We start from the raw sequence: 10000 nt of genomic DNA on the forward strand, positions 1-10000 counted from the left end.
CGATATCTCCATATCTTCTGTTGAAAAACCTTCAAATTCGGAATCACTGCTTGATAGCATGAAACTCCTCTCCATCTTCAAAGTTGAAAAAAATTAAAGCCGCAAAAAAATGTGGAAAAAAATCTTCCAAAATTCACTGAGTTCAAATATCACGCCAAACAATGTGAGAGACAATAACTCAACAGTTTGCAAAGTGAAATCAGATGTTTTAACGAATGTACTAATGAGATTTGGGTTCAAATATACATTTACGCTCGGCCGGCTACGGCCGGGTTAGTCTTATGAACCAAAAAATTTTTCGGCCGGGTTAGTAATGAAAGGGTTAAGGAAATTTAAGTAAAACAAAACAAAAAATGCACAGAGAAATAAACTCTCTCTCTCTATCTGTCTATCTATCTATCTATCTATCTATCTACGCACACACATACACACACAGAGGCTTTAAATTTTTGCCACAAGGCCAGCAGTTTTGAGGGAAGAAGCAAGTTGATTACATCGACCCCAGTACTCAACTGATACTTATTTTATCAACCCATAAAGGATCAAAAGAAAAGTCAGCGTCAGAGATGGCTTTTGAACTCAGAACATAAAGACAGGTGAAATACCACTAAGCATTTTGCCTGGTGTGATAACAATTCTGCCAGCTTCCCTCCCCCCACACATACATACACATACACATACACATACACTCATCATTGACATTAAATGGTGGCAATGGTGATGGTGGTGGTTGTGTGTGTGTGTGTATTAACAACAATTTTCTCAAGTAACTTTAGGCATATTGAAAATATTTTTCAAGTTTTATAAGTTATAGAATTCCTATATGAATGCTAATTCCATCTGCAGTTTGATTTGAAATTTGCTTATAGTAAGAGACAGCCAGGAATTCAACAGGCTTATTAAATAGAAAGAATCTTCCAATTCTAAGGACACTGAAGTATAACTACATATCTCAAGATTTGTAAAACAAGTAAGGAACTAAATATGAAAAAGACTTAAGTTTCTAGTTGGGTCTAAAATGAATTATAAATGAAACTCTTTACTTTTATTTTTCATAAATAGAAATTATTTATCGAGGTATGTTTAAGTAATTTTACCAATTTTCTTTAATTGAATAACATATAATTAACTACCTCCTCTTTTTTTTTTTGCCCACCTTCAAATTATTCCTCTGCATAATTTTTTCAAAACACATTAGGAGCAGAATTCTAAATAAGAGAAAAGACTGCTAAAAATTTAAATCTCAGTGATAAGGAGCTGTATAATACCTTAGTGGATGGAGAAATTATATGTAGTAGACCCATCTAATTCATGCAAGCATAGAAAAGCTGATGTTAAAATCATGATGGTGGTGGTAGTGGCGGTGACAATGATGGCGATGATTCTTCTTGCAGAGAGTGAATAAATATGTAAGTACAGGAAGACATTATAATGTGAGGTTATCATATTAATGCTTCAGCCATTACCTCAGCTGGATGATTTTACAGCAGTTTAGCAGGCACAAGCTGGCAACAGCTAATGTAGTATGAAAAGTTTACTGGAAAATCTATTGGCTCATCTACTGGAGTTCAGTACCTTTTCAATTAAATTATTTTATTAACTCCAATGCAGAAATGGAGAGATTTCACAAGTTATCTCTATTTACATATAAAGATTTATTTATATTTATTTTTATGATCTTCTCCTGAAATAAAACTCTCAAATAAATTTTAATTCAAATTCCTCTTTCGCATTTCTTGGGAGTTAAGAACCTTATGAAAAATGTGTATGTGCACATGCATGTGTGTGTGTGTGTGTGTGTATCCGTGTCTAGCCACCATTTTTTTCAGTGGAGATAGCAGCTTTCTCCTCCCTTTTCACAATGTGTTTCTTTTTTAAGCTCTCATTTTGGCTTTTAATGTTATAAAAAGTGTGTGTGCATGCACGCACATGATGGACCATTCTTTTATGCTATAGAACTTTTTCATAAACCCTCGCTATACACTTCTGCCTAACCCTTGGTCCTATGAATTAAGTAGTAACTGATTACTCATATAGTGACTACCTCTCCACAGTCGTTCTCACACCTCTATCTACTTCTTTTCCCTCTGTTTAGAAGAATGACTTCAAAATACAATGAACATACAATAAAACTAATATAGAGTGTGAGGATGGCTCTTAGATTGGTAGGACAACACATTCAACCATACAAATGCAGTCAAATCAAATGAGAAATAATAAAAGAATAAAAACCCACATAAATAACTATTAACATGGTTAGCATGAATTGTTATTTAGGCTTAGGTTAGCTTTGACTGAGCAAACATATAGCGAAAGTTATTCCAGCCATGACCATCCCATCTTTCATTCAAATATAATGTATTTAGGATTACTTTATCCAATGTGTCCCCCCTTTTTTTAAAAAAAAAAAAGATGATTGGGTTTGATTTAAAAGATGATTGGGTTTGATTTAAAAGAGGTTTGGCTTCTATTTCTAGTAGGCTGAGCAACCATCTTCTACCAGTGATTCTCAACTATTTTTCACCTATGCACTCCTTTGATTCCTATTTAACTCTACTAGATCTCCATAGCCAACTGATGTTTAAATAAAATCCTATTATATTTTTATAAGTGAATATTATTAGAAACTGCATAAAACATTATTGAAATATGTGTATTGTATAAGTATAAACTATTTTATTGCACATAAATTTTAACAACAATGTCTTATTTAGACTCCCAAGGGTCATATGGACACCGACTGAGAACCACTGATCTAGAGGCTCCTTCATTGGCTATTTAGCTGATACTACACATGGTAGAGGTCATATATAAGCACTCCTTGACTACCATCAAGCACTCACCATCCTTCTCTTCAGCAAATCAGTTCCAATTTAATGAGTGGTAGTGCCAAGACAATAATAACAGACCTTGCATTTTATTTGAACTTTATCATTACAGTATATAAACGTGATGTGATGGCAGCTGTTCATCCCTGAAGATTATGAAGTAGAGTGACAGGCATACATGCAGAATTGAAGTTGCAACTCCCAGTACTATTGAGTACCTGTTGTTTTCATCTCTTCTCTGTCATTACAGGGCTTTTCTTCCTGCTTGCACTTAAAGTTTTAGAGTGAGAGTCCCCACAATCCGATCCCATTCTTTAAACTTGAAGGATAAGACAGCTGTGGCAACCAGCAAGCAGTAGGCTTTACAATGGAGAGGCCTTCTCCTAGGTGAATTGCTTTACATGGCTGGAGAGCTCCACCTACCCTAGTTAGAGTAGAGTAACATAAATAAGAAGTCAATAAAGGCAATTTAAAAACGTAAAGGTGGTAAAGAAAATTTATTCAATATTTCAGTTTTAACAAACCCTAAACTAAAACTAAGCATTTTGAATTGAAAAGTGAACTGTAAATAATACGAAACCATTTTGTCATAATCAAAGGCTATATCTTCTAATTGCATAGATTGTCTTAGTCTCATTTATATTACCAACAACTGAGAACAACATTTACTCAAACTTTGAGAGGTGTGTTCAAAATGATTAGAATAGTGATGTGTGTGCGTGCGTGTGTGTGTGTGTGTGTGTTGGAAAACTACAGTTTAAAGAAATTATCTAGTAGACAAAAACTCCCTATAGAATGTTATACATCCCACAGCAAACTCCTGACAACTTAAGTTTTTCAATTCACTATGTAACAAATTGTTTAGTATGCAGAATGCTTCTCATTGATATTTATAATCAACATCAATCCATTCCATATATATATATATATATACTGGCACCCATTAAGGAGAGTATGCAGTACTAATAAATCTAATAAGGCTGAAATAAGCTTTTGCTTGCACCAGTGGGAAAGATTAGATCTGATACCATCAGTGCAATTTTTTTCTTTTAGAGTTTCTAAAAACTAAAATTCTAGTTGATTATATTGGACCTATCAAGTTATTGCCTGTTGTTTTTTAGATGTTAAAGACCACAATAGGGAGTTTAATCTACCAACTGCAGGGATAAACCCAAGTAAATCAAAGTTCTTCAACTTACAATATTACATATGTGAGGTTACATTTGTATTTAGTATACAGAACACTCACCTGAGATTATTTTCACTCAGTTATATTGCTGCAAGATTACTGAGCCTACCAGAGTTAGTAGTGGTCATTTATATAAATATGGAGCGCACCATATACATACTGCATTTTCTGGAACGCAATTCAAATTTTTTAAACCAGAATTTACAGCCGAAAAATGGAAGGCCAGCTTATACACTTAGACAACTTTGGAGAACTAAAAATTCCATGTGAAATGTAACAGGGTTTGGAAAGAAAGTGATGATGTTTGAATATTCACACTACACATTTATACTGATATGACATCAACTTGTATGCCGAAAAATAGGATACTGTTTGGTCTTGCTGATTAAGATCAGGTCAACTCTGATCCAGTAGACATATGGTCAAGGCTTTTTCAGCACAACTATCTCATTTTTTTTATTTTTAAGTGTCAGTGTAGTTAAAAACACATTATTCAATGTATCCTTTATTTATTAAGATGGCAATGTGATTTGAGAGAAATTTATGTGCTATTTCTAGAATGTCCAAATAATCATGTTGAAGTTCTCTCTTCAGCTTGTGCCCTCTTTGTGAAATATGCAGGTGAAATTCTCATACTAATATTCTCCTACTATAAGAAGCATGCAATATTTTCAAAATGTGCATGAATACAGATTCACACGTTAGTTTTTTGATCAGAATCCAACAGGATTAGGATTGCTTTAACTTCACAATTTTCACCTAATAAAAAAAAAAAAGACAAAATAACACATTCATCTAACCTCAACAGCAAATTGTATTTGTATGTCCATTTCAAACTGACCTTTTTAACTCATGTTAAATTTTGGAATATGAACAACAATATACAAAAATATGTGGTGAAGGAGTTCCAGCAAGTAGTCATATAACATCCAGAGACAAAATGAATGTCTTAAAGCCTAACAGAAAATGGATAAAAAGTAGTGGAAGGTGGGAGGTGAGTCAACTCTTTACCAAAATATCTGCTACTTCAAAACTAGAGATTCTATCACCAATGCAACCACTGGATCTACTTTTTGGGGGAAATGGCTGAAAATATGCACCATCTCGGGACCTTCTCCAAAGAGGCTACTTTAAAAAGAAAATAATAATAATAATACTAAAAACCCAAATTCCATGATTCTAACACAATATAAACACTTATAAATCGACCAATTGGAAATACTGACAAATGTCTTAGAGTTTATGTAATAATACTCTACTGAATGTGTGAAAATGTAATGTGTTTTACTTTAGTAGCACCAACCATTAGATATATGTATTTGAGAACACATAAGCATAGCAATGTCATTTATTAAAAGAGCATTTCAACAGTGGATAGGATACAGAAGTAACATTTTCTATTAAGACCATTGATGGAAACATCAGTAAATTACATATTAAAGAATACTTATTAGGTGTCTACAACCACAAATTTAACAATCTCCATAAGCTGCTCAATTGTAAACAAGTTTATTGCATGATTTGAACATCACAGCCCACACATCATTGCTATGCTTCAGTTCAAAATTTTTCCATTTAAAATTAGGACTTGTAAAAGCTGAAATATTGAATAAATTGATCTTAGATCAACTTTGCATTGTTAATTAGCTTTTATTACCATCTTATTTCTATCATAATAATGGAGATGTTATAATGTAGGTGATGCACTGCATGCAAATGGAGACATGCATAAACTAAATTGATTACAGGGAAAGAATGAAGTTATAAGTTTGTGTGGGAAGGTAATAATATCAGTTATAATCTAAACAAATAAGTGGAAGAGTTATTTTAGAGTAACAGAATATGATTGAGGCAGTTGATTTTGAAGTGATAACTATGGCAACCACTTTATACATATGCAAGATGTATAACAGTTGAGAAACAAAAGTTTTGAGATACAAAGCAGAACTGTATTTTTTTTAAAAAGTGGCACCAAGGATATTGTTAGCATTACAGTAGAATTTATTGACTGCATTAGAAAACAAAAGAAATGAACATGCATGCATTTACAGAGGATCTCACCAATATACAAGGAATAGTGAAAACCCAAAGATCTGGGAGCTATGTGACACTAACTGATTTTTCATCTCAATAACAAACTCCAGAAAACTAGTCTAACTGGTTACTTATTAGGTTGAAACCAAGAGAGAAAAAATGACTTTTCTGACAAGAGAAAATATAGACAGATGATTATAAACAACAAACACTTACTGCTCTTGAGGAATAAGTCCCAACATAATACACTTCTCTTCAATAGCATGTGGATTTCTCTTAAATTATGATTTGAATAGCTTTAAGGTCATTCACCTTCTAAGCATAAACAGTTGGCATAGTTCATATTTTTTATTCTCTCTTAACTAGCTATAACTAATAGCTACCTTTCCATTCAGTCTCTAGATTCTCAGCCATCTTTCCATGGAAGTGATTAATAGATTAATGGTTAGTGAATTCATGTTGAACTTTAAGGTGAAAAATAAAAGAGAGAACCACAATTGGGATATAGAAGGAATGTAGAGAAAGATACTGAAAACTGTCTCAGTTATGGCTTGCTTTACATAGAACAAGTCCATATTAAAACAAGACCTTTTGGAGGTATTCTTAAAACAATACTATAAGCTACTGACCAGTTATAAGTGGAGAAGAAACCCAAACAAACATCCAATAATGGTGAAATTGTGAATCAGTTAAAAACAGATGAGTGACTGCCATTGAAGAAATGAAAGAAGCTAGACACTAGGTAGAAAGTAGCTATTAGTTATACTCTTAGCTAAGAGATAAGCAGAAAATAGGGACGGATGCCAAACTTTTAAACCAAGAGAATGAGTGGCTTAAAATTATTCAATTCATGAGACAATATTTAGGATAATCAGTATAGTAATGAAAAGAAATGTCTCCATAGCTGTTCACAAATCATTAGATTATATATAAACACCTAAGGTTTATCTCTAAATACCAAAATCTTAATATATATATATATGTTTGTGTATTTGTTTTGCAAGATTCCTGATGTGAAATTGTGTTTTGAAACAGATATTGTTATATTTGGGGATGGTCATATTTTTTGCCAATTAACCACATGCACTATATACTTGGTCTTCACTTCAGCTTAGTGAAGCTGAAGCAAAGACCAAGTATATATAGTGTGTGCAGTTAATTGGCAAAAAAATATGACCATCCCCAAATATAACAATATATATATATATTTATATATATACATTCATACATACACTGTTGTTTCCGCCCACTGAAACACTACTTCTACACTGGGGTTTCAAGTTGAGAATGAGTTATCCATCTCCTCTCCACAATTAATAAGCCAATTTCTACAGTATATTGGAAGTATTTATTGTGCCAGACCTTCCAATGAATAGTGAAACCAGAAACTAAAGTCTGCATGCAATTAATTCAACTTCTTATTTTAAATACACCTAGAAAGTGCTGGGGTTCATTTAATTGATTAACCCCACTTACTTTTTCCTTTTTTCTGGAGGAATACCATGAAGACGTTTTGAATGTGAGGGATCACCTACCTCAACTAAATAATGAGCTTTACTTCAAAATGTGAACATTTTAGATTTATATCTTCATATAGGATTTCTGAAATTCCCATATTCAATTTTATATTTTTAATTTAAATAATTTAAATGTTTAAATAATTTTTCAATTTTATCTCATCTTAACTCTATCTCAAGAAAAAAAAATATCATCTTATCTTATCTCTATCTTTAAAAGCAGAAGAAAAAAAGCAAAAAATCAATAGCAACAGCAGCAGAAATAGTAAGAACAGCAATCATAATAATAATTAATAACAAATGTATAATAATTAATAACAAATGTACAAGGCATCACATATTTAACATGTCATTAATAAATAAATCTGTTAATGTTATCAGTATCCTTTCCTAATGATGTTGCATTTAAGATGTAATAAAATAATTATATTAAATAAATCCTACAAAGTTAATTTCATGTGAATCATTATTTATTTACATTATTTTTCAAAGAAAATATGAAAGTAGCACTTCAAATGAAGTTGATAGAAAATAAACAGATCAGTAGTACTTAATATCAAACAAGTAAATAGATATTATGATAGCCAATTAATATGTGAGTTTCTCTGTGACAGCATCTCATCAAATATCTACAACTGAATTTAAACGTAATTAACACTTTCAACATGCTGGAGAATGCCATTACAGCTTACTAAGTAACAATTAATGTCCTCTAGTAAACACCAATCAGAGATGAGTTTGTGGCAAGCCAAGTCTATGACTTGGTTTCAATTTATACCTGGCCCCACTGCACTTGTCAGTAAAGTCTTTACATTTAACTCTATGAAAAATAAACCAATTTCCTGCAAAATGACAACTTTTATTACAAATTACCAAGGTACTGATTATGTCTTATCATCGTTATCAACATCATCATAGTTTTGCATGGATCAGATAGAATTTATTGAAGTAGATTTTCTACAGCTGGATGCCTTTCCTGTTGGCAATCTTCACCTGTTTCCAAGCAAGGTAAAGACTTCCTTGTAACCAAACATATTTTCATGGAAGATTGTAAATGGTGGGCAAAATGCTTCATCTGTCTTCACATTACTTGTATGATGGTAATGCTTGCTTACAAATAATGTGCAATGTCCAAACAAGGAGACGGAGACACAAACACACATGCGTACACATGTTTATGTAGTCTTAATACAAAACTAAGACTAGTCAGTTAAATACTTGTTTCTTATCAACCATCACCTTATAAATTTATTCAGTTAAAAAAGGCAGCTGGACAATCTTAAGCAAACACTTAGCGATTTGTTGTGTGTGTGAGAGAGAGAGAGAGAGAGAGAGAGAGAGAGAGAGAGAGAGAGAGAGAGAGAGAGAGAGAGAGAGAGAGAGAGAGAGAGAGAGAGAGAGAAGAGCTTCTTATAAGAACTTATCAATTAGATATAAATCTTGTAAGCAAACAAATCAAAAGCAAACCTCATTGAACATGCAATAAGATGGAAATAAGATTACACACATGCATACATACATATGTGTATGTTAAGCAGATCATATGGAGCAGTGAGTTGCAGAAATGCTACCGGAGCAAGCAGATTACCTAATAGTGTTTAGTTTACATCCTTTGACATTCCAAGTTCAAATATTGCCAAAGTCAATCTTGTCTTCAGCATTAATAAAATAGGTATCAGTAATGCTTTACATTATAGACCATAATTATGCCTTTTCTATACATATTTGTGCCCATCTGCCATAGGAATCAGAATAGGTAGTATGTAAGTACTGTCTCAGGTCCTAGGGCTCACAAGACTAGTTAGTTACTTAGTTTCCAATGTGTAATTAGTGACCAGGGTCACAACATTTACTGTTGAGTGGACAGGAGCAAAGTGTAATGAAGAACTTTACTCAAGAACACAACGTACTGTCTGGTCCGGGAATTCAAATCACAACCTTGCGACTGTTGAGTGTAACACCCCAACCACAAGGTTTCATATCTTCACAGAATACGTAATCTTCAATATTTTGTTATGCTAAGGTGGAAAGCTGACAGAATTGTAAGCATGCTGGGCAAAATGCTTCATCTGTCTTCACATTTCTGAGTTCAAATTTCACCAAGGTCAACTTTACCTTTCATTCTTTCAAGGTTGATAAAATAAGTACTAGTTGAGTACTGGAGTCGATGTAAATAACTAACCCCTTCCCTCAAAGTTGCTGGCCTTGTGTCAAAATTTTGAAACCAATATTTAGTTAAGCTTCTTTACAGTTTGGATTCAAATCCTGTTTGATTTTACATTTCATCTTCATAGGGTCAATGAAACAATGACAGTACCTTTCTCAAAAATGCATGGCCTGGCACATATCTATATTATTTTAACAGATAAGTGTCACCTAGCAAATATTTTAACATTTTCAAGGGACTCAATGATATTACTTGAGTGTGGATT

The 10000-nt window shown here is 32.8% G+C and overlaps 1 long non-coding RNA gene across 1 annotated transcript in view; it reads right to left on the bottom strand.

The window, feature by feature from the left end:
• Positions 1-10000, bottom strand: part of LOC106871678 (uncharacterized) — a 184634-nt gene that overhangs the window by 78922 nt on the left and 95712 nt on the right. The window lies entirely within an intron of this gene.

This window comes from Octopus bimaculoides, chromosome 1 (assembly GCF_001194135.2).
Source record: "Octopus bimaculoides isolate UCB-OBI-ISO-001 chromosome 1, ASM119413v2, whole genome shotgun sequence".
Taxonomy (NCBI): domain Eukaryota; kingdom Metazoa; phylum Mollusca; class Cephalopoda; order Octopoda; family Octopodidae; genus Octopus; species Octopus bimaculoides.